Source organism: Dama dama, chromosome 3, assembly GCF_033118175.1.
Source record: "Dama dama isolate Ldn47 chromosome 3, ASM3311817v1, whole genome shotgun sequence".
NCBI lineage: Eukaryota > Metazoa > Chordata > Mammalia > Artiodactyla > Cervidae > Dama > Dama dama.
In genome coordinates, this window is record NC_083683.1 from 50,958,325 (window position 1) to 50,981,376 (window position 23,052).

General features: G+C 42.0%; 1 protein-coding gene across 2 annotated transcripts in view; it reads right to left on the minus strand.

The window, feature by feature from the left end:
• The window catches only part of ANO6 (anoctamin 6), a 230,339-nt gene that overhangs the window by 144,793 nt on the left and 62,494 nt on the right, over window positions 1-23,052 (minus strand). The gene's annotated exons all lie outside the window — the stretch shown is intronic.

Below are 23,052 nucleotides of genomic sequence, written 5' to 3' on the forward strand. Positions count from 1 at the left end.
AGCCAGGGCTGCCCTCGTAGCTCAGTTGGTAAAGAATCCGCCTACGATTCAGGAGACACCAGTTCGATTCCTGGGTCAGGAAGATCCACTGGAGAAGGGATATGTTACTCACTCTAGTATTCTTGGGCTTCCCTTGTTGGCTCAGGTGGTAAAGAATTCGCCTGCAATGTGGGAGACCTGGGTTCAATCCCTGAGTTGGGAAGGTCCCCTGGAGAAGGGAAAGGCTACCCAGTCCAGTATTCTGGCCTGGAGAATTCCATGGTCTGTATAGTCCATGGGGTTGCAAATTATGGGGCTTCCCTTGTGGCTCAGCTGGTAAAAAATCTGCCTGCAATGCAGAAGAGGTTCGATTCCTGGATTGGGAAGATCCCCTGGAGAAGGGAAGGGCTACCCACTTCAGTATTCTAGCCTAGAGAATTCCATGGACTGTATAGTCCATGGGGTCACAAAGAGTTGGACACAACTGAGCGACTTTCACTTCACTTCTTCATTACAGACTATGTGAGTTCCACGAGGGCAGAGATTGTGCCCTGTTTGTAGCTGAATCCCAAGCACCTAGGATAGTGTCTGGGTCACAGCAGACACTCTGCAATTCTCTGCTGAATGACTGGCCAAACAGATGCCTGACTTCTCCAGCAGGCTGGCTGCCTGCTGGAGTCAGACAGACCCGAACTCAAATCCAGACCCATCACTTCCTAACTGTGACTTTCGGCAGCTTAACCAACCTTTCTATGCTTCAGAGTCTACATTGACAAATGGGGCTAATAGTATTGATACTTCCTCTTAAGGCTGTTTGGCAAAAGAAATGAGCTGTAAAATGTTTAGCACGGCATCTGCACAGAGTAAACATTAGATAAATATTAGCTACAAGTATTATATACTGAGAGAGGGGGAAAATGTTACCTTTGAACCTTCCTGAAGCTCTTTTCAATTTTTAAAAAGGAGCATAACCTTTGGATTATGTCACAGAATAAGAATGCTGACAGGAGTTTATTAACTCTTTCGTTGTATCAAAAAATTGGAAGGTGTATGTAAATTCGGTCTAATACTGAAAACGAAGAAATGTAAATCCCATCTTTATGCATTCCTACTATATTAATATTTAGATATTTCTGTCCATGATTTAAAGTTTGAATACATAGGTACATTTTTCAAGCCACCAGTTAAATAGCAGGCTGAGACAACAAAAATTTCTTCCAAATGAATCAGTTCTTAATAGTTCAGGACATTATCTTAGGCTAATAGAACTGAAGGCTTATGCCATGAAGGTGACTGAATTCCCATCAGCCTCGAGTGCTGCCACCGCTCCAGGAAAACGGGATAAGAAAATAAAGGTCAGCCCCAGCAACACAAGCCTCAGCCTCTTCCTTATTCACCCTTTAATAGCCAGTAGCCTCAGGGGACTGCTCAAAGGTGGGACATCCAGACCTGGGCCCTTCTGCTGAACGAGTGGCGAGGGCCATGACCGTCCTAACTGAGGACCTGGAAAGTGTGCTATTAATAGGTGGCTGTTTGAAGGAAGCTCCGATTTTGGATGCAAAGGGAGGAATCACAGCAAGAAGTATCTGCCCATGTCCCAGGGTGCCGAGCTGTTTCAGCCCTAGCGACAAGGACTGCTCTAGATGGGCCTGGGGACGTGGATGATTCCCAGTCCTCACTCTCAGTCTTCTGAGCACAGTGCTTCTCAGCTAGGAATGTAATGCTTTAGAAGGAAGGAATCCGTGCTCTTTGCTCCACAGAAGAATAACCAACTCCTCATGTCTCTTTGTTCATTAAGCGCTGATTGTGTAACTTGAAATACTAGTTCAGTTGCCAGCTGTAGAGACCTCCTACTTCTTTCCCTGGCAGCTGGGGGTGGGGCATGGTGACAGGGGAGGCAGGCAGATCCAAACAGGAACACTCTACCCCAATTTAGGAGCTCTTTTAATGAGCTGGAAAGCTGTTTCTTTTAGAATCCCATCAGGGAACTTCAGCCTTGTGATTATCCTCCAGCTGGCCAGAGGCAGCTAAGATGGTTCAGGCATTTCTACTCTAGAAAATATCACCAAGTAGTTCTTTAATGAGATGTCCAAAATAAAAAGATCACCCGAACCTAGGGAAATCACCTTAGAGAAGAAAATATTTAAATTTTCTCAATATATGTATTTAATGTGCTAATTACTGAAATCATAATACAAATGATTACTGCTTCTCCCGAAGCAGTAATAATCCTAAAACTTGTTCCAGGATCAAATGTCTTATGTTACTGGTACTCTGTGAGCTTATCTCACCTCCTTTTTCTTTTCCTGGTCCTTCCTGTCCCTGTAGCAAGTTTACATAAGCATATTTATTTCACACAAAATAATACCTATTATTTATTTAGCATGCAATGTGAACTAAGCACTACAGCTTAGTAAAAACAGCCATTAAGACATTGGCATGTGGGCTTTAGGTAAATAAACACACAAGTGACATCCAGAGAGAACAGATGCCTGCACAGGGTTGGGGAACAGAAGAGATTCCTGAGCCGGCTTGGCTGGGCTGGAAGAGGCTGCCTCTAATATGAGCCCTGAGGAAACAGGAGACCATCTAAGAGTCAGCTAGGACAACAAAATACACACGGGAAAGAAACTGGCAAGGTGAAAAAGCTCGATAAGTGGGTGCCTCGTGAGCTGACCACAAATCAAAAAAGTCAATGTTTTTAAGTGTTGTCTTCTCTTATTCTACGCAACAATGAACCATTTCTTAATCGAATTGTGACATGCAATGGAAAGTGAATTTAAAATGATGAGTGGTGACAACCAGTTCAGTGGTTGGACCAGGAAGAAGCTCCAAAGCACTTCCCAAAGTCAAGCTTACACCAAAAAAAGTCATGGTCACTGTTTGGTGGTCTGCTGCCCATCTGATCCACTATAGCTTCCTGAATCACAGCAGTGAAACCATTACATCTGAGAAATATCCTCAGTAAATCAATGAGATGCACCAAAAACTGCAATGCCTGCAGCTGGCATAGTTCAACAGAAAGGAGCCAATTCTTCTCTATGACAATGCCTGACTGCACATCGATACTTCAGAAGTTGAGCAAATTGGGCTACGAAGTTTGGCCTTATCCACCATATTCACCTGACCTCTCACCAACCAACTACCACTTCTTCAAGCATCTTGTCAACTTTTTTTGCAGGGAAAATGCTTCCATAACCAGCAGGAGGTAGAAAATGCTTTCTAAGAGTGCATCGAATCCTGGAGTACAGATCTTTATGTTACAGGAATAAATAAACTTATTTCTTGTTGGCAAAAATGTGTTGATTGTAATGGTTCCTGTTTTGATTAATACAGGTGTGTTTGAGCCTAGTTATAATGATTTAAAATTCATGGTCCAAAACTGCAATAACTTTTTCACCAACCTAAATAACACAATGATGGTAGTAGTGGGAATAAACAGAATTAGATGACGTCCAGGGATATTAAGGCCTTAGAATCAACAGGCTGATTGGAGAGAAAGATAAGAGATACCTAGACCAGGAGTCCTGACTGACCTGGGCATCTGGGGTCACTAAGTTAGAAGGCCCTTTAAGCTCTTCAACTCCTCTTTCACCAATTTCAGTAGGAAATCTTAACCTTCTATTTGGGGGAGAGAGTGGAAAAACTAGATGCTTTCAAATGAAAACATCACTGAGTTCTGTTGCCCCATCAGCCAAACCACATTCATTTATTCATTCAAACAGCAAATATCTGTTGCATGTCTGCCACATGCCAGCACAGGGCAAGGCTCTGGGGATGAGAGGCTGCAGACCCTGCCCTCCGCCCCTCTCACTGTGCCCACCCTCCGCAGCCTAGAGCCTCTCTCATGCCTTGGTTTCCATTCCCACCCACCTTCTCATGAGTGAACATTCAGCCATTCAGCACTTTTTCCCGTGATTTCAATCTACTTGTATTTGCCCCTTATGGGCATTTTTCATGCTCAAAATTCTTCCATCTTAAAAAACAAAAACAAAAAAAAAACCCCAAACCTTTTTCCTTGGCAACGTAGCAGGATCAAAATGTCAAATGTGCATGCCCTCTGTCCCCACTTTAGGAATTTGTTAAATGGAAATTTGTGTACACATATGAAAAAATATACAAGTAATATATACAAGTATGTTCTGAGGAGCATTATGTGAGGGAGCAAAAATGTCTAAATAAAACTCAAATATCCAGAGAATACTACAGCACAACAGAATACTATATATCTACTGCATGTAGCCCAATGTCTAAAATATACAGATTGTGCACCTGAAACTATCACAACATTGCTAATCAGCTATACTCCAATATAAAATAAAAAGTTTAAAAATAAATAAATAAAAATAGAAAAAGAATATATGGATAAAAATCTAAGAATACAAGCTCCAGCAGACTATATAGCAATAAACCCAATTTTTAAAAAGTGTATGTATGTGGTAGCACATGCAGCGAAAATTCTGAAGGATGTGCCTCAAATTATTAACAGTGGTTATAAATGTGATTATGTGAGAGAAATGAGAGAATGTGATTATTGAGGTGAGTCTCAGTCCTTTTAATTTAAAATTTTTATAGTGAGTACAGACTGTTTTAGTAAGCAGAATAAAACAATAAAGATAAGACACTATCATAAAAAGGAAACACAAGTTTATCAACCTTTCCCACTGCATCTACTGCATTATAACACAGTCCAAAATCCTTACTTACTCCCACCAGGGCACTGGGTGAGTTGGTGGGACTTTGATGGGGATCAGCCTCTACTATTTGGCATCTTGCTCTAGCTAAAGTCATGCATGAGGTACACACAGATAAACTAAATGTGCCTTTTCCCCCTTACCTTAGAGACATCTCAACAGTCATTAACATAACTGACCATGTGACCGTGACCTCTTGTGAAGGTTCTCTTCCCTTGCTTTCCTTCTCTTGGAGAGTCTTACATGTCACTGGTCTCTTCTGTTGGAGCCTCCTCCCTAACTGAACTGTCACTTCTAAAAACATCCAGGGCTCTGTCTGAGGCCCAATCCTCTGTCATCTGCCAGTAGCATCTGTTAACACCTCCAGGCCAAAGCTTCCAAGTGCATCACTCTACTTCCGATGTCTTTTTTGAACACCAGGTTTATACATCCCACTGCCAATGTGATGCCTCGACTGAGAAACCTCCCAGGCGTCTCAGCTGCAGTGTTCACACAGAACTTACGTTTACACATGCGTGCATGCACATACACAGAGCTATTCTTTCTCCATTACCTCTTGTTTCAGTAAACGGCACCACCATCTATTCAGCTCATCCAGACACCTGCGTGTCCTCCTGGAGCCCCTTCTCCCCCTCATCCGCACAGTCAACATTCACCAGCGTATGGTGTTCTGCGTTTCTAGATGCGGTCTCCCTCTCTCATCTTACACTGCTAAGCCTCCAAGAGCCCTTATCTGGACTATAGCACTAATCTCCTGACCTGCCAGCAACTTTTGCCCCTCCCAATCCTTTCTCCCTAGAGCAGTCAAGAGACCTTTGAAAATACAATTCTGACCAAGTATTCTTTTTCTACTTTAAACCTTTTAGTGGTTTCCCATTAGGAAGAGATTTTCAAATTTATGACAACAAGCATGTGTTATTTCTGTAATGGGGGAAAATAAGAACAATAACTTTTAAAAGAAGTGTGGTGAAAAAGAGACTGTAAGTACAATGAGAGCAGGGGTCGTATCTATTTAACCTGATGCAGACCTTCACTGCCTAGCCAAGGTCTCTGCATACAACTGACCCTAATAAATACTGACTGACTGAACACAGAATAAATGAATAAGATACAGCAGAACTTAGAATGGCCGTAGAGTTGAGGAAGGTATATTTTTGTTTGTTGTGCTTTGTTTTGTAAGATGAGATATATATTCACAGGGTATATATTATGTATTCATACACACACACATGTTGATAGGCAAGAGTGAAAGAAAAACACATAGGAGGAAGCACTGATGGAGAGAGAGGGGTTAACCTCAATCAGGGAAGCAAAGATGAGTGTAACAAAAATTTACATGTACATCACACACACACACACACACACACAAATATTTATACATGGAAAAGAAAGAAAAGCAGTCGAGAGCATCTCCTGAAGGTTTCCACTTCCTCTCTGGTTTAAGGAGATGATCTACTAAGCATGAGGGGAAAGGGTGTGAATAAGGACATGAGGAAAGCAGTGAGAAGTAGAAATCACATCTGTGATTGATGAGAGCCAGTTAGGTGGGTATGGTTCAGTTTCCTTTCTGCTGGCTTTATCCTGAGCTCTACCACTGCTCAAGACTGTTCTTCTTTTTGACCTCTTGCTCCTGAGAAACAGTTCCCCAAAGTCAGTAGTAGAAACAAGTGTTTCATGATAACCTGGAGGACTCTGATGAAATAATTCCTACACCCCACTCCATGAAGATCCTGTCTTCATAAGTGGGGGAGGGGTGGCTCTCATTGTTCTAAGTTTGGTCTCTTGAGCCACAAGTCACTGGCCTCATGGACCACAATTTTTCCCTAGTCACTGTACTGACCACTGCTGAACACACTGGGTCAGCGATCACACCCGTCAGTCAAAACCATACTGAGATGTCCACTCTGTCTTTCCACTTAACTGAGAGAGAGCAACATGGAGCAGAGAGGAAGCATAGATGGGCTGTTATCTACTCACACCCGGCTTGGATGGGGAGGGCACATTTCCTGGTGGGTTACAATCAAGACAGTCATCCCTGCCACAGGATAAAAGCGAAAAAATAGACTTCTTTATTATCTTTCTTGTCCTCCTGGCTCAAAACTAACACTTTATCTACTTATGAGAACTTGAATCCAAGTATGCTTTGGAGTTGAACTGCTATCGCCTGAAAATAGCACAGAAGGAAAAAAAAAAAAAATCAGAAATTTTAACCTTTTAACAGTTTCTTATTCATGAAATATGGGCTGCAATTTTACTTGAGACTTCAAAGATGTCAAAGTTACAGAAACTGACAAATACAAGGAGACAGCTTACATTCTGCATTTTTTCAGCGGGCTGCTGCAATTTTGTTACTAAATCTAGTGCTCAGTTACACATAATTATCTATTTAGAGATAAAACAAACCTGGGGGTACAAAGAGACCTGACAATTATCTATTTCAATTCCCTGGTCTTCTAGATGAGGAAATAATGATGAGAGAGAATGCTCACGATTAAATGCATGCATGCATGCTCAGTCATGTCTGACTCTGCCACCCCATGGACCCACTAAGCTTCTCTGTCCATGGGATTTCCCAGGTAAAAATACTGGAGTGGGTTGCCATTTCCTCCTCCAGGGGATCTTCCCTACCCAAGGATCAAACTCACCTCTCCTGAGTCTCCTGCATTGCAGGATTATTTATCACTTGAGCAATTGCAGCAGCCCCAAGATTAAGTGGTTTGCAGCAAATCTGGGGATAGACCCCAAGTCTCCTAAATCCCAGCCCAGAAAACATTCCATCACATACCAGCCCCCAACTCTGACCGCAAACAAGGAAAGAAGTGAATGTGGTGAAACTGGAGATTCAGAGCATATGTAGAAATCTGTTGCACAAGTATGATCAAATGCCTCATTAACAATTATTTAAAGTACTAAACATATGCATTTAGTTCTGCTCCCTCCTCAAATCAAGAACATAAAAGAGATAAAGACAGAATAGAACTAGAGAGAGTAACACAGTTTTGAAAGATGGAGAGCAAACAAGCCAAATGGCAACTGGCTGAATAGATTAGACAAAACTCAGACTCAAACCAGGACCACTTAGAAGCAGCCCCATTTAAATGATAAATCCCCAAGATTCTGAGGGTGGTGGCCCCAGGTTCCTCTGAAAATGGTGGTAGAGGTGGGGCAGGGCAATGGCTGAAAGTCTTGTTTAAGAAGTTTAAGACCCAGTACTCTCCCTCACTCCCTGAAGACAAGTGACTGTTCAACCCCTCAGGTGCCACCTAGAAGACTGGAAATGTAATTCCTAAAAAGAGCCAATATAGGATCTTTGGACTAGAAGAGTCTAAGCATAGTTGGGAAGGGGATTCCATACTAAAGAGATAACACAAAAAATTACTGCTCAATGGATAGGCCACCAGCCTTCAACTTGGCTTTTTGACTAGTCATACTTTCACTGGGAATCTGATAGGCTTATTTTAAAAAAGACATAACTATACTAACAGCAGGATTTCCAAAATAAAACAAACAGCCTAGCTAGGTCCCCACAGAATGAAGCCCCAAACTGCCAAATCCCGCTCACTTTCAACGCTAATCTAAAACAGGAGGAAATAGAAAGACTTTCCAGATATTAAGGTAAGCACATAGCAGAGAAACACCAAAGCAACTTAGAGGAAAGAGAAAATCACATAAAGATGACATCTAAAAATAAATAAAAGACTCAGACATCTTCAAAGATCTGAGAAAAGTATATTCATGAAATAAGGACAAGATGTTATTAAAGGCAGAGAAACAGAGAATGAAAAAGAGCTCAGACATTAAAATGAAGGCAGATTAAAAGTTCAATAGATGGCTTGAAAGAGAATTCAGGAATGTCCAAGAAAGTTAAATAGGATGACAGAAATGGAAAACAGGAAAGATAGAGAGTTTAGGGCCTAAATCAGGACAGCTAAAATCCAAATAACAGTGTTCATAGTCAAAGAGAAGGAGAAGTAATTGTGATTTCCAAAATCAAAGGACATTTTCCCCCAGAACTAAAGGACATTGTTTTTCCTTTACAGAAAGGACAGAAGTAGGATGTGGGAGAATGGGGTTTCCATAGTAAAAAGGCCAAGTGAGTTTCGAACATATAAAATGCAGACAGACCTACACCAAGGTACGTGCCTGAGTGGGTGCTTCATTGTGTCCAACTCTTTGCAACCCCATGGACTGTAGCATGCCAGGCTCGTCTGTCCGTGGAATTTCCCAGGCAAGAATACTGGAGTGGGTTGCTGTTTCCTTCTCCAGGGGAATCTTTCTGACCCAGGGATTGAACCGGCATCTCCTGCATTGCCAGGTGGGGTCTTTACCACTGAGCCACCTGGAAGCGCACCCAAGGTACATCGTAGTAATTCCCAGAGAAAGAGTTCTCATACGAAGGATTTTAAGTCAGGATGACAGGAATTTCTCAAGTGTAAGTATGGATGGCAGAAACTTCAAAATTCTGAGAACAGGTGATTTCTACCTTAGAATTATAAGCTTAGTCAAGCCATCAATTAAATGCCAGTGGAGAACAAAGGCAATGTCACATCTACAAGTCTCAAAAAGTTACCTCTCACATCCACTTTTCCATAAGAAACTGGAGAATGTGCTCCACCAAAATGAAGTCATAAACAAAGAATAAGTCATAAGTTCCAGAGACTGACAGCTCCAAAACAGAAGAGGCAAAAGAGATCTCAGAAGGGCAGCAAAGAGGAAGCCCTAGCTGTTTCATGACTGAGAAAGCAACTGAGACAGATCAGAGGCTCTGGGAGGAATTTCCCCCAAAGATGAATCTGGTAGATCCTCTATGTTGGCTAATTTAGGGAGAAGATTTACAACTGGGGTAGAGTCTGAGGTAGACTAGTCATAAGTCCATAAAAAATTAAGAGATTAAAAAAAGTCAGTATCTGCTGGGCCATCTTGAGAGGAAAAGTAATCAAACGACATTACAGGGCTCTTCTGTAGAAAGCATCACAGAGCTATAATAAACACTGCTTATTGATCTCACCAAAATTACAATACAATACAAAATTACAATATAACACAGCTAAGAGGGTGGGGGCTGGAAGAGTGTGTGAGGAGGGGAGGGGTCAAGGGTAGATGAAGGAAGCTAAATACTCACTTTTTCGGCATGAGATAACTCCTCAAAATAAAACAAATAGATAATTAACAACACAAATACCTTAATTAAAGATATAGAAGTAATTACTAAAATAATCAGCTAAAGTTGAAAACACATGCCTCTGGGGAATAGAAAATGAAAGAGGAGATGCTGCTATTTTTCATAACAAATCTTGAAGTATTAATTTTCTAATTATGTAAAATGCTATAAACTAATTATACAAAACTTTGACAAAAATAAAAGCTTAATTCTTTTCCTTTAACAAAAGGAGGGGGGAGGCAATAGCTCGTGTTAAACGTCTGACAGACACACATCAACACAGGAATGCACATTCCAGCACCTATCATGCATCAGTGTTGTGAGAGAAGCAAAAGATGCAACAGCTAATAAAGAAGTCTCTTCTCAGGGAAGTTATATTCCATAATAACAACTAAACATAAATCCTTTAAATGTAATTGATTCTCCTTCAGTTCAGTTCAGTCGCTCAGTCGTGTCCGACTCTTCGCGACCCCATGAATCGCAGCACGCCAGGCCTCCCTGTCCATCACCAACTCCCAGAGTTTACTCAAACTCAAGTCCATCAAGTCGGTGATGCCATCCAGCCATCTCATCCCCTGTCATCCCCTTCTTCTCCTGCCCCCAATCCCTCCTAGCATCAGGGTCTTTTCCAATGAGTACTGCTGAGGGATAAGGAAATACAGTGGTCATGGCAGAGAATAATAGAGAAAATAAGAATTTTTGAGTAGTGCGGTCAGAGGAGGTTCCCTGAGGAGTGATACTTGAGACCTGAAGGATGAGACAGAGCTGGTCATGCAGGTCTAAAGAGAGAGCACTCAGAAAGAGCACTCAGGACTGGGGGGGAGGGAGGAGGAGGGGAGGGGAGGGAGGGGGGAGGGGAGGGGAGGGAGGGGGGAGGGGAGGGGAGGGGGGAGGGGAGGGGAGGGCGGGAAGCAAGCCAAGGGTTTTGAAGCAGAAACCTTGTTGTGTTGAAGGATATGATTAAAAGCAGTGAGTGTAACTGAAGACTGAAGGAGTTAGAGGCTGAGGAATAAAGTCAGGCTGAAGAGGAGGCAGGGGGAAGGACACACACCCTGCCAGGTGAGCAGAGAATGGCATCCCAGTGTTTTTGAGTGCTCTGCCGATCCCTGAGTTGGGAAAGGTCTCCTGGAGAAGGGAATAGCAACCCACTCCGGTATTCCTGCCTGGAGAATCCCATGGACAGAGGCGCTTGGTGGGCTATAGTCCATGAGGTTGCAGAGTTGAACACGACTGAAGCCACTAAGCATGCTTGCACACGCCGTGGCAAGACGAGACACAACAGACCCGTTGCTAGACATCGTCAACAGGGAGTCAGGCTGTCGCTGGCACCAACCGCCACCTGTTTCCTAAAGACGTCACTTGCTCCAGAGAGCAGCAGCAAGCACTGGTCCTGAGAAGGGCTCGTGCCCCAGACAGCTCCCATGGGGCAGCCTGAGACCTCACCTCATTGCCCATGTGGCTCCCTTTCAAGTAGCAGCTTGTGGAGGGCAAGAAGCTTTTCATTAGGCAAACCCAGTGTTGGTGCAAAGACTCATGAAGTAATGCCAGGGAGGGGCCACACCGTGGCGGAGCAGACACAAAGCGGTGTGACCTTGGGCACTTCTCTGAGCCTCTGTTTCCTCACCTTATTGTGACAATGAAACAGGAGGACAAGTCTTTGCTCAAACTATCATACGACTGCACTCATTTCACATGCTAGCAAGATAATGCTCAAAATCCTTCAAGCTAGGCTTCAACAGTATATGAACCGAGAATTTTCAAATGTACAAGCTAGATTTAGAAAAGGCAGAGGAACTAGAGATCAAATGCCAATATCCATCTATGATCAAATGCCAGGTCATAGAAAAAGCAAGGGAATTCCAGAAAAACATCTACTTCTGCTTCATTGACTACGTTAAAACCTTTATCTGTATAGATCACAACAAACTGGAAAATTCTTAAAGATGGGAACATCAGACCACCTGACCTGCCTCCTGAGAAACTTGTATGCAGGTCAAGAAGCAACAGTTAGAACTGGACATGGAACAACAGACTGATTCCAAATTGGGAAAGGAGTAAGTCAAGGCTGTGTACTGTCAGCCTGCTTATTTAACTTCTATGCAGAGCACATCATGCGAAATGCTGGGCTGGATAACTCACAAGTTGGTCTCAAGACTGCCAGGAGAAATAACAACTGCAGATGTGCAGATGATACCACGCTAATGGCAGAAAGTGAAGAGAAACCAAGGAGCCTCTGAAGTGGGTAAAAAAAAAAGAGGGTGAAAAAGCTGGCTTACACCTCAACATTCAAAAATTTAAGATCATGGCATCCAGTCCCATCATTTGTGTTGCTTGCTAAGTCTTCAGTTGTGTCTGACTCTTTGGGACCCCATGGACCCAATCCCCACCAGTCCATGGGATTGGATTGTAGATGGGATTCTGTCCTCTCTCCATGGGATTCTCCAGGCAAGAATACTGGAGTGGGTTGCCATGCCCTCCTCCAAGGTATCTTCCCAACCCAGGGATCGAACTCACATCTCTTTTGTCTCCTGCATTGGCAGACAGGTTCTTTACCACTGAGCTACCAGGGGAAGCCCTTTGGTCCCATCACTTCATGGCAAATACATGGGGAAAAGTGGAAGCAGTGACAGATTTACTGTCTTGGGCTCCAAAATCACTGCAGACAGTGACTACAGTCACAAAATTAAAAGACGCCTGTTCCTTGGAAGAAAACCTAGACAGCATATTAAAAAGCACAGGCATCACTTGGCCGACAAAGGTTCATATAAGTCAAAGCTATGGTTTTTCCAGTAGTCAGGTACAGATGTGTGAGTTGGACCATAAAGAAGGCTGAGCACTGAAGAACTGATGCTTTCAAACTGTGGTGCTGGAGAAGACTCTTGAGAGTTCCTTGGATAGCAAGGAGATTAAACCAATCATTCCTAAAGGAAATCAACCCTGAAAATTCACTGGAAGGACTGATGCTGAAGCTGAAACTCCAGTACTTTGGCCACCTGATGCCAAGAGCCATCTCATTGGAAAAGACCCTGATGCTGGGAAAGACTGTGAGCAAGAGGAGAAGGGATGGCAGAGGTTGAAATGGTTAGATAGCATCACTGACTCAAACTCCAGGAGATAGTGAAGGACAGGGAAGCCTGGCGTGCTACAGTCAATGTGGTTGCAGAGTCAGATATGACTTAGCAACTGAACAACAGCAAAAATACTGGAGCAAAGGGGGACAATGAAGTAGAAACCCAGGATGATACCCAAGTTTCTGACTTTTTGCAAATGGGGAGGATGATGGTATCAAGATGGGATGTGGAAAGGCAGGTTCAGGGAGATGGGATCCAGAAGTGAATCAAGAGTTCTCCTTAAGCACGAGGCATCCGAAAGTGTCCAGGAAGCAGTCAGATATGGGGCCTGGAGGTCAGAAGAGGTCAGTATTGGACACATACGTACAATGGGGAGTCATCAGCTCATTGATGGCATGTAAAGTCCCAGGAACCAATGAGCATGCAGAGTGAGAAGCAGGCCTTAGCCACAACTTGAAGAATTCTCCACATTCAGAGGTCCCCAAAAGGAGATGCCAGCAAAGGATCAACAAATGGTTAGTAGGTAGAAGGAAATTTCAAGAACAGAATGGAAAGCTGTGCTAAAAGCTACTCAGAAATCTAGTAAGACAGGATGGGAATGTACTTATTGGAGGCAGAGACACAAAGAACTTGAATGACCCTGGGAAACCACACAAGAGTTATGAGAAAAGGTATCAGACCATCAAGAATAAAGGTAACATGAATAATAATGAGCTACAGTGCATCCAGACATTTTAGAAATTCTAAAGGGGTACAGAGAAAACGGGGGAGAGAGACAGGGATATTAGGGTCTAAGAAGATATCTGGCTCTTTAATTTTTAATATAAGGGTACCAGAGAACTAGGGGGCTTCCCAGGTGGCTCAGCAGTAAAGAATCCCCCTGACAATGCTGGAGATGCCAGAGACGCAAGTTTGATCCCTGGGGAAGGAAGATCCCCTGCAGTAGGAAATGACAACACACTCCAATATTCTTGCCTGGAGAATCCCATGGACAGAGGAACCTGGAGGCTACAGTCCATAGGGTCACAGAGAGTCAGACACGACTGAGCACACACACACCAGAGCATTAATTTCCTTATTCCTTCAGTTGTTCAGAAAATGTGTATTAAGCACCAGAACATCATCCTTAGGGAGCTTTCAATCTGCCAGAGGCAATAAACAAATACCCATTCGCATATTTCAGGTGGGGAGAAATGGTCTGAAAACAAGTAAAACATGTGGAGGGGACACAGAGTGACAGTGATATTTCAAATGAGTCAGAGGGCCAGCTCAGAGTGGGTACCATTTGAGAGAGAACTGAATGAAGTGCAGGAGAAGGAATTCTAGACAGGAGGGAGTTGGGAGGTGAGAGGAGATGAGGACAGTGTTCTGGGGTAGGGCTAGGGGGTGCAGCTTGTCAGGGAACGGAGAGAGCTGGTGTCTAGGGCACTTCAAGAGACAGGCAGGGCAGAAAGAGATGGGGATGGAGTGGGAGCAGGGGCCTTAAGTACAACATGGCTGAGAGTTTGAACCGTAGACTATCTGGAGGGAATCCACTGAAGATCTTATAAAAGTCTGACACAGAAGGATCGCTGCGACTGTTGTCTGAACTTGGAGCGAAAGGTACACAGCTGAGGCTCACTTAGGCAGTGGCTGCAGAATTCCCACAAGATTTGCTGGTAGTCTGCACTTGGATTTAGGAGTGGGGGTAGGAGTTTAGGAGCACTTGCATTTCGAGTGGATGCTAATGGCTCACATATGAGATAGGAGAGAAAGGCAGGGATCAAAGATGACTTCAGTTCCGTGGCTGGGCAACTGGGTACAGCCATTGCTGAGATGAGGAACAACAGGCGTGCAGGGTTAGAAAGGAAATCAAGAACTGGGTTTTGGATGTGTCAAATTTGAGATGTCTATTAAACAAGTAAAGAGGTAAAACAGGCAGCTGCAAAGCAAGGGAGAGATAGGAATTGAAGATAAGTCTGTGAAGTCATCAACATGTCCATTTAAGGTATTTGAGGCCCCGGAAGTGAAGGAGATCACTGAGGAGTAAGTTAAGATGGGGAATAAGAGACAGAACAAAGCCATTGGGGCTGAAAAGTTTAACACAGATCTAGTAGAGAGGAGACAGAAGATACCAGGGAGTTGTGAGCAGAATCAAGATGGAGGAGCATCACGGAAGCCAAGTAAAGAAAGAATTTCAGGAAGGAGGGAGTAGTCGGCCAAGCCCAGGGCTGCTGAGATAAGCAGGAGCTCCAGAAGAAAGTGCAGCGGCCTCTGTGACTCATGATGAATGAACGATGCTCTGAGATAACATTCCTGGAATAGGGACACTTTCTGAGCACTAACTCTGTTATCAAAGTTGTAAGCAGATACACAGCAATCAAGCTGTTACTGTTCTTGTCTTACTGACAAGGAAACTAAGGCATAGAGGTCAGGTCTCTTGCCCACCACCACACAGCGTATAGTAGAGCCAGCATTCTCCAGCTCAAGAACTGCAGGGCAAAGCACAAACTATCAATCATTTTGCTTTGCTGCCTTCCTCAAATCAAAGGCATGATGTCTGAGCAAGATCACAAAATTCTATCTGACACTGTATGTCTTGTGGCTAAAAATAGCCACTGCTGACTATTCCTTTCCTCCCTTTAAAATCACGACAATGAATACACTGGAACTCTTGAGGGTCACTACAATAACGACATGTCATTTTAAAATCAGAACTTTATAAGATATTGTGAGGGTGTGCTTTTAACTGTGTCACAGAAGTCTGTAAATGTTAACTTACTGGTGTTTAATAACAACTCTAGGGGAAACTAAGGCCAGCCTTCTTCCACCAGCACAGCAAATGCTCAGAGTTAACAACCAGGCTCTTTTGGAGACATCTTCATTCTCATGAAAGGCCATGTTAAGGGGAAAATACAAGGACTCTGGAATCAGACAGGATTCAGATTCTGGCTCTGCTCCCTAGTGGAGAGGTGAGTACAGACCTATTCACATGCAAAAATCAATGTGAATAATTCCTAATTTGCTGGGCAGTCATATTTGATGGCACAATACGGGTGAAAACACTAAACATGGTATCTTACATATTTAGTAGACTCTTCCTTTCCCTCCTTCTCCTTGGATGTACTCCTGAGCCTTCAAAATTGGTCAGAGAGAAGTTGGTTACCTAGCAAAAACCTTTACTGGTTTAATTTTTCATCCAAGTAGCAGCAAAGAGGAGCCTGGAAAAGTGGTTCTTTAAAATTTCTTACCTTAAAAAGTTATACAAATGTTGACTTTTATTCCACAATATAGTCAAGTTATAATATAAAATGTTGTATATTTACCTCCAGCTAAGTAACTTAGCTTTCTCCGGAAATTTTTAAGGACATTAGTTTGAGGAAGATTTCCCAATGAACAGTGACTTCACTTATACTCTGCCACACTGCTGCTTACATGGAATATGAAGACTCTGAACCTATGAAATCTTAGTAAGACTTCAGAAAGATTTCATACACATGGGCTATTACTAGCTACTGACTGCAACCTCTTTACATCCATCTTAACATCTACCCAACAATATAGCTCAGCTGGTAGACTTGACTCCAAAAACTTTTAACTCTGAATTCTCCAAATGAGAAAAACAGCAACTTTCTGCTACCCTATGTGGATCCTCCAGGCCACCTGTAAAGTAAAGAGATACTGACCATATTCTAAGACAAATTTTGTAATGGCTATAATAGTAAACATAAACAATGAAAATCTGGATCCAATTTTCAAATAACAAGATAACAGGATAAACATGACCTTAAACAAACTGAGATGACAGAAGAGTGATAATTTTTCATTGTTATTTTCATTTTTTATTTTTCAGGTACATATATATTCAGATTATTTTCATTATGGTTTCTTATATTGAATATAGTTCCATTTGTTTTTATGTCCATTTCTGTGCCAATACCATTCTGTTTTGATTATTATAGTTTGTTAGCATTGTCTAAAGCCTGGAAGGGTTATGCCTCCAGTTTTTTCTTCAGTACTGCTTTGGCAACTCTGGTTTTTTTGTGGTTCAATATAAGTTTTAGAATTATTTGTCCTAGTTCTGTGAAAAATGTCCTGGGAATTTTGACAGAGATTATATTAAACCTGTAGAGTGCTACAGGTATTAAGAGCATTTTAACAATGTTATATCTTCCAATCCAAGAGCATGGTATTCCCCTCATTTCTTTGAATCACCTTCAGTGTCCTTTACCAATCTTTTGTAGTTTCAGCATAGAGGTCTTTCAACTCCTTTGTTAAGTTTACACCTAGATTTTTCTCTCTGTGTGTACATGTATGTGTTTGGTGTGATTATAAATGAGATCTTTATTTTTGCTTTCTGATATTTCATTGTAGGGCAAAGAAATGCTACATATATAGAAATATAGAAATGCTACATATATAGAAATATATAGAAATACAGAAATATATAGAAATGTTTCTATATATTAATTTTGTATCCTGCTACCTTGCTTAATTTATCAGTTCTAATAGTTTCCATGTGGCATATTTAGGCTTCTCTATAAAATATCATGGTATCTGCAAATAACGACAATTATTTTACCTCTCCCTTTTCAATTTGAATACTTTTATTTCTTTTGCTTGTCTGATTGCTGTGGCTAGGACTTCCAATACTATGTTGAATAGAAATGGTGAGGGTGGGTGTCTTTGCCTTATTCATGAATTTGGTAAAAAAGCTTTCAGCTTTCACCTTAAGTATTATGTTGGCTGTGGGTTTGCAATAAATGGCTTTTATTATGTTGAGAAATGTTCCCTCTATACCCAACTTTGGTGAGAGATTTTTATCATGAATGGATGTTGAATTTTATTTAAAAATTTTGGCCTCTATTGAGATGATCATATGATTTTTGTCTTTCCTTTTGTTAATGTGGTATATCACATTGATTTGTGTATGCTGAACCATCCTTGCTGACCTGGAATGAATCCAACTTGATTATGGTGTATGATCGTTTTTTTGTTTTTTGTTTTTTTTTGTTGTTGTTGTTGGATTTGGTTTGGTAATATTTTGTTGAGAATTTTTTCATCTATATTCAAAGGTATTTACCTGTAGTTTTCTTTTTTCATGGTATCTTTGTATGGTTTTGGTATAAGGGTGATGGTGGCTTCACAGATGAATTTGGGAGTATTCCCTTCTCTTTAATCTTCTGGAATAGTTTAAGAAGGACTAGTTTAAGTTCTTCTTTATATGTCTGGTAGAATTTCCCAGTGAACCATTCTGGTCTTGACTTTTGTTTGTAGGGAGCTTTATTATTATTATTATTATAGATTATATTGTGATTTGTCTGCTCAAAATATCTTTTTTCTTGACTCAGTTTTGACAGGATATATATTTCTAGAAACATTCACTTCTTCTAGGTTGCCAATTTGTATACAGCATTTTCTTCCAATTTTTTAAATTTTGGTGATAGCAGCTGTCTTTTCCAGTGAGTTCGTTCTTCACATCAGGTGGCCAAAGCATTAGAACTTTGGTTTCAGCATCAGTCCTTTTAATGAATACTCAAGACTGATTTCCTTTCAGATTGACTGGTTTCATCTCCATGTAGTCCAAGGGACTCTCAAGAGCCTTATCCAACACCATAGCTCAAAAGCATCAATTCTTTGACACTCAGACTTCTTTATGGTCCAACTCTCATATCTATACATGACTACTGGAAAAACCATAGCTTAGACTATACAGACCTTGTCAATAAAGTAATGTCTCTGCTTTTTAATATACTGTCTAGAATGGTCATAGCTTTTCTTCCAGGGAGCAAGTGTCTTTTAATTCATGGCTGCAGCCACCATCTGCAGTGATTTTGGAGTCCAAGAAAATAAAGTGTCACTGTTTCCATTGTTTTGCCATCTATTTGCCATGAAGTGATGGGACTGGATGCCATGATCTCCATTTTCTGAATGTTGAGTATCAAGCCAGCTTTTTCACTCTCCTCTTTCACTTTCATCAAGAGGCTCTTTAGTTCCTCTCCGCTTTCTGCCATAAGGGTGGTGTTATCTGCCTATCTGAGGTTATTGATATTTCTCCTGGCAATCTTGATTCCAGCTTGTGTTTCATCTAGTCCAGCATTTCACATGATGTACTCTGCATATAAGTTAAATAAGCAAGGTAACAATATACAGTCTCAACATAATCCTTTCCCAATTTGAAGCCAGTCTGTTGTTCCATGTCTGGTTCTAATTTTCTGAGTTTTTCTTTAATTTCACCACTGATCCACTGGTTTTACTGAATAATGCTGTTTAGTCCCGATGCATTATGTTTTTCCTGTTTTTCTTTCTGTGGTTGATTTCTAGTTCCATTCCATTGTGCTCAGAAATGATGTTTGAAATAATTTCTATCCCCTTAAATTTGTTGAGGCTTGTTTTGTGTCCTAATTTGTGGTCAATCCTCGAGAATGTTTCAGGCACACTTGAATGTGTATTTGGTATTTTTTGGATGTAGTGTCCTGTATATTAAGAAATTAAATTGTGTCATTTGATATCTCTGTTGACTTATTAATTTGCCTGGTTGATCTGTCCACTGATGTCACAGCAGTATTAAAGTCTTCAACTCTAACGGTATTTCTGTCAATTTCTCCCTCTATGTCTGTTAGTATTTGTTTTACATGTTTAGGTGCTTCTATGTGCTCTGCTTAAGTCACTCAGTTGTACCCAACTCTTTGTGACCCCATGGACTAAAGCCCATGACGCTCCTCTGTCCATGGGGATTCTCCAGGCAAGAATACTGGAGTGGGTTGCCATCCCTCCTCCAGGGATCTTCCCAACCCAGGGACTGAACCTATGTCTCCCACACTACAGGAAGATTCTTTACCATCTGAGCCACGAGGGAAGTCCAAGGATACTGGAGTGGGTAATCTATCCCTTTTCCAGAGGAACTTCCCAACCCAGGAATTGAACCAGGGTCTCCTGCAAAGCAGGCAGATTCTGTACCAGACTGAGCTACCAGGGAAGCCCAGATGTTTCTAAGCTGGGTATACATATGTTAATCAGTGTAAAATTCTCTTCTTGTATTAACCCTTATCATTATATAGTGTCTTTTTTTTGTCTTTCTTTTTTAAATTATTTATTTTAATTAGAGGCTAATTACTTTACAATATTGTTATGGTTTTTGTCATACATTGACATGAATCAGTCACAGGTATACATGTGTCCCCCCATCCCTTTTTTGTCTTTCTTTATGGACTTTGTTTCAAAGCCTACTTTGTCTCATACGAGTATTGCTAACCCTATTTTCCTGCAGATTCTATTTGCATGAAATATCTTTTTCCATCCCCCGACTTTCAATCTATGTGTGTCTTTCAGCCTAAAATGAGTCCCTCATAGGCAGTATACTGTAGGTTCTTGTTTTTTTTTTAATCCAATATGTAACTCTTATGTCTTTTGTTCAGAGCATTTCATCCAAAGACATTTGAAGTAATTCTTGATAAATAAATATTTATTGCCATTTTAAACCTTATTTTCTAGCTGACTTTGTAACTCTTCTTTGTTCATTTCTTCTTTTTGTTTGTCTTTTTGTGATTTGATAGTTTCCTCCTGAATTATTCTTGAGTTCCTTTGTTATTTATTTTTGTGAATCTACTATATAATTTTTATTTGTGGTTACCCTGGTTTTTAAGTATGGTGATCTGTAACTATAATGACTGGCTTTAGACTATTAGTCATATAAGTTCAAACACATTCTAAAAGATTTTTTTTTACTCCCCTCCCTCCACATTTTGTGATTTTGAGGTCCTATTTGACATCTTCTTGTTTATCTTTTCTATTAATTGTAATTATAACTACTTTCACACACACACAAAAAATCTGATTTTTCTTCTTAATCTATGTACTGGCTTAGCTAAATGATCTTCAATCATTTTTATATATTTGCCTTTCCTATTATGATTTTTCCCTTTCCTATAGATTCTTGTCTCTTTTCTATGCAGAAGATGCTGGAGACATGGGTTTGATCCCTGGATTAGGAAGGTCCTCTGGAGGAGAAAATGGCAACCAGCTTTAGTATTCTTGCCAGGAAAATCCCATGGACAGAGGAGCCTGGCAGGCTACAGTCCATGGGGTTGCAAAGAATCAGACATGACTGAGTGAATAAGTACTTCCATCCCTGTGTAGGGTGTCCAATATTTTTGGTGCTGGGGCTGCTTCTGGTATACATGCCTGCCACATCTTTCCCCAGAGCGTGCTGGGCATGATCCCCTTGCTAGGGGGTGTGCCTGACATTCTGGCGTCCAGTTCCTGCACTGGGTGTTGGGCGGTGCCTCCTCTTCGCTCCGTGGCTGTCACAGTCCTCTCAGTTGTGAGGTCTGCTCCACAGCTGTTGGAGCAGAAATCCTGAGGGTCAGGTTCAATAAAGCTCCACTGCCCTTAAATATATAATTTGCCCCTAAGGAGGTGAGCTCTGAAGCAAGTGAGACCCATGTGGTCACAGTGAACCTATGTGCTTCCCATGCAGGTATCCAAGATTCTGCCCAAATTAGCCCAAGGTCAAATTCCCTTCTCTGGTATATTCATCCCAGACCTAGTACTAAGCTGGTGGAGGGGCCAGAGCCTTGTGGTTCCAAAAACTAAGGTGACTGAACTGTGGCCTGGGACCTACGCTGCCTCTGTATCAGGTCTCTTCCTAGATCTGTCTACCCCAGATCCACCTCCAAGCTTTGGTGTGAGGTGGGTGAAACTACAACACTCCTACTGAGGAGGAAACTGCTGCATACTCCTGCCTGGGGCTGTCCACCGAGGACACGGGATTCTGTGATGCCATCAGCCATGTCACATGCACATGAACAAAGTCCACTGCTGTTCAAACATGCCCCCACTGTTGGACGGTTAATAAGCTCAGATGTCAGCCCTACCCCCACCCTGCACAAGCTCACAAAGCATAAACCACCAGAGCCGAGCCCTGCTCTGAGGTAGCTATCAATAGCAGTGGAGGTCCACTGGTGGACCCACATCCTGTGCTACTCGCACTAACAATGGACCACACTTTAAGTCCTCCAGGCTGTCACCATGAAGCTAGACCAAGTCTTCTCCCAGGGTCCCTTTGCTGGAGGTTTAGCACTTTAGCACATAGTAGCTGCCCCCACCTGGCATGCATTTCAGGCTTGGAAATGCAGCGAGGTGACAGTCATCGGTGGCAGTCCTGGACTCACTCTGCCCTGACTGCTAGCAAGCCAGCATGCGCACGTTCCTCAAGAGCAGAGTCCAGGCCCCTCCAGCTCCCTATCCATCCTGGCAGGTGTCCCAGCAGACACAGGAGTTTCACAAAGCAACCTGCCTGTGCAGACACTCTCTCCTTTATAGATCCCTGCCAGAGGAGCTGGCCTCATTATTTTCAGTCCTACTCAGTTCCATGGGGATCTTTCTTGCAGCTCTGGTCACTTAAGAGATCTTCCCCGAGTGTCCAGTTGGTTTTTTTGCAAGAATTATTCTATTTGAAGATATAATTTTTGATATGCTTATGTGAGGAGTGAGTTTTGTATCCTTCTATTCTGCCATCTTGATCTCCCCAGTAGTCTTTTAATCAGTTGAACAGACTTTGAAATACTAACCCAGAGATGCAAAAGGATTTAATTCAGCTATGCTAGTGGATGTGGTTACTCAGTTATATACACAACATGAAAAAGGAAATTAAAAAAAAAATTTTATAAAAGAGTATTATTTTCAATTTGTCTTAAGGTAATGCTAAATGCTCCCTTTCACTGATGCTACACACACTTGTGTGTAGGGCTTCCCTTGTAGCTCAGTCGTAAAGAATCTGCCTGCAATGCAGGAGACTGGGTTTGACTCCTGGGTTGGGAAGATCCCCTGTAGAAGGAAATGGCAACCCACTCCAGTATTCTTGCCTGGAGATCCCATGGACAGAGGAGCCTGGTAGACTCCCAGTCCATGAGGTCACAAGAGCCGGACACGACTTACTGACTACACCACCACCAGCACACACACTTGTAAGCATGTTATTTGGAAGTCCCTAGATGTTGTAAACACGCTTTACCCTAAGCAACAGGTAAAGTCACAGAAATCTTGCTTTCACTATCCTGTCATCAAAATCTCCTTGATAAACTCTCCCCCTCCCAACTCTCTCTCTTGCAAGGCAAGGGTGGGCAGTCTTTGTGTTTGAGATCCTGACCCACAGCAGAGTGGGCAG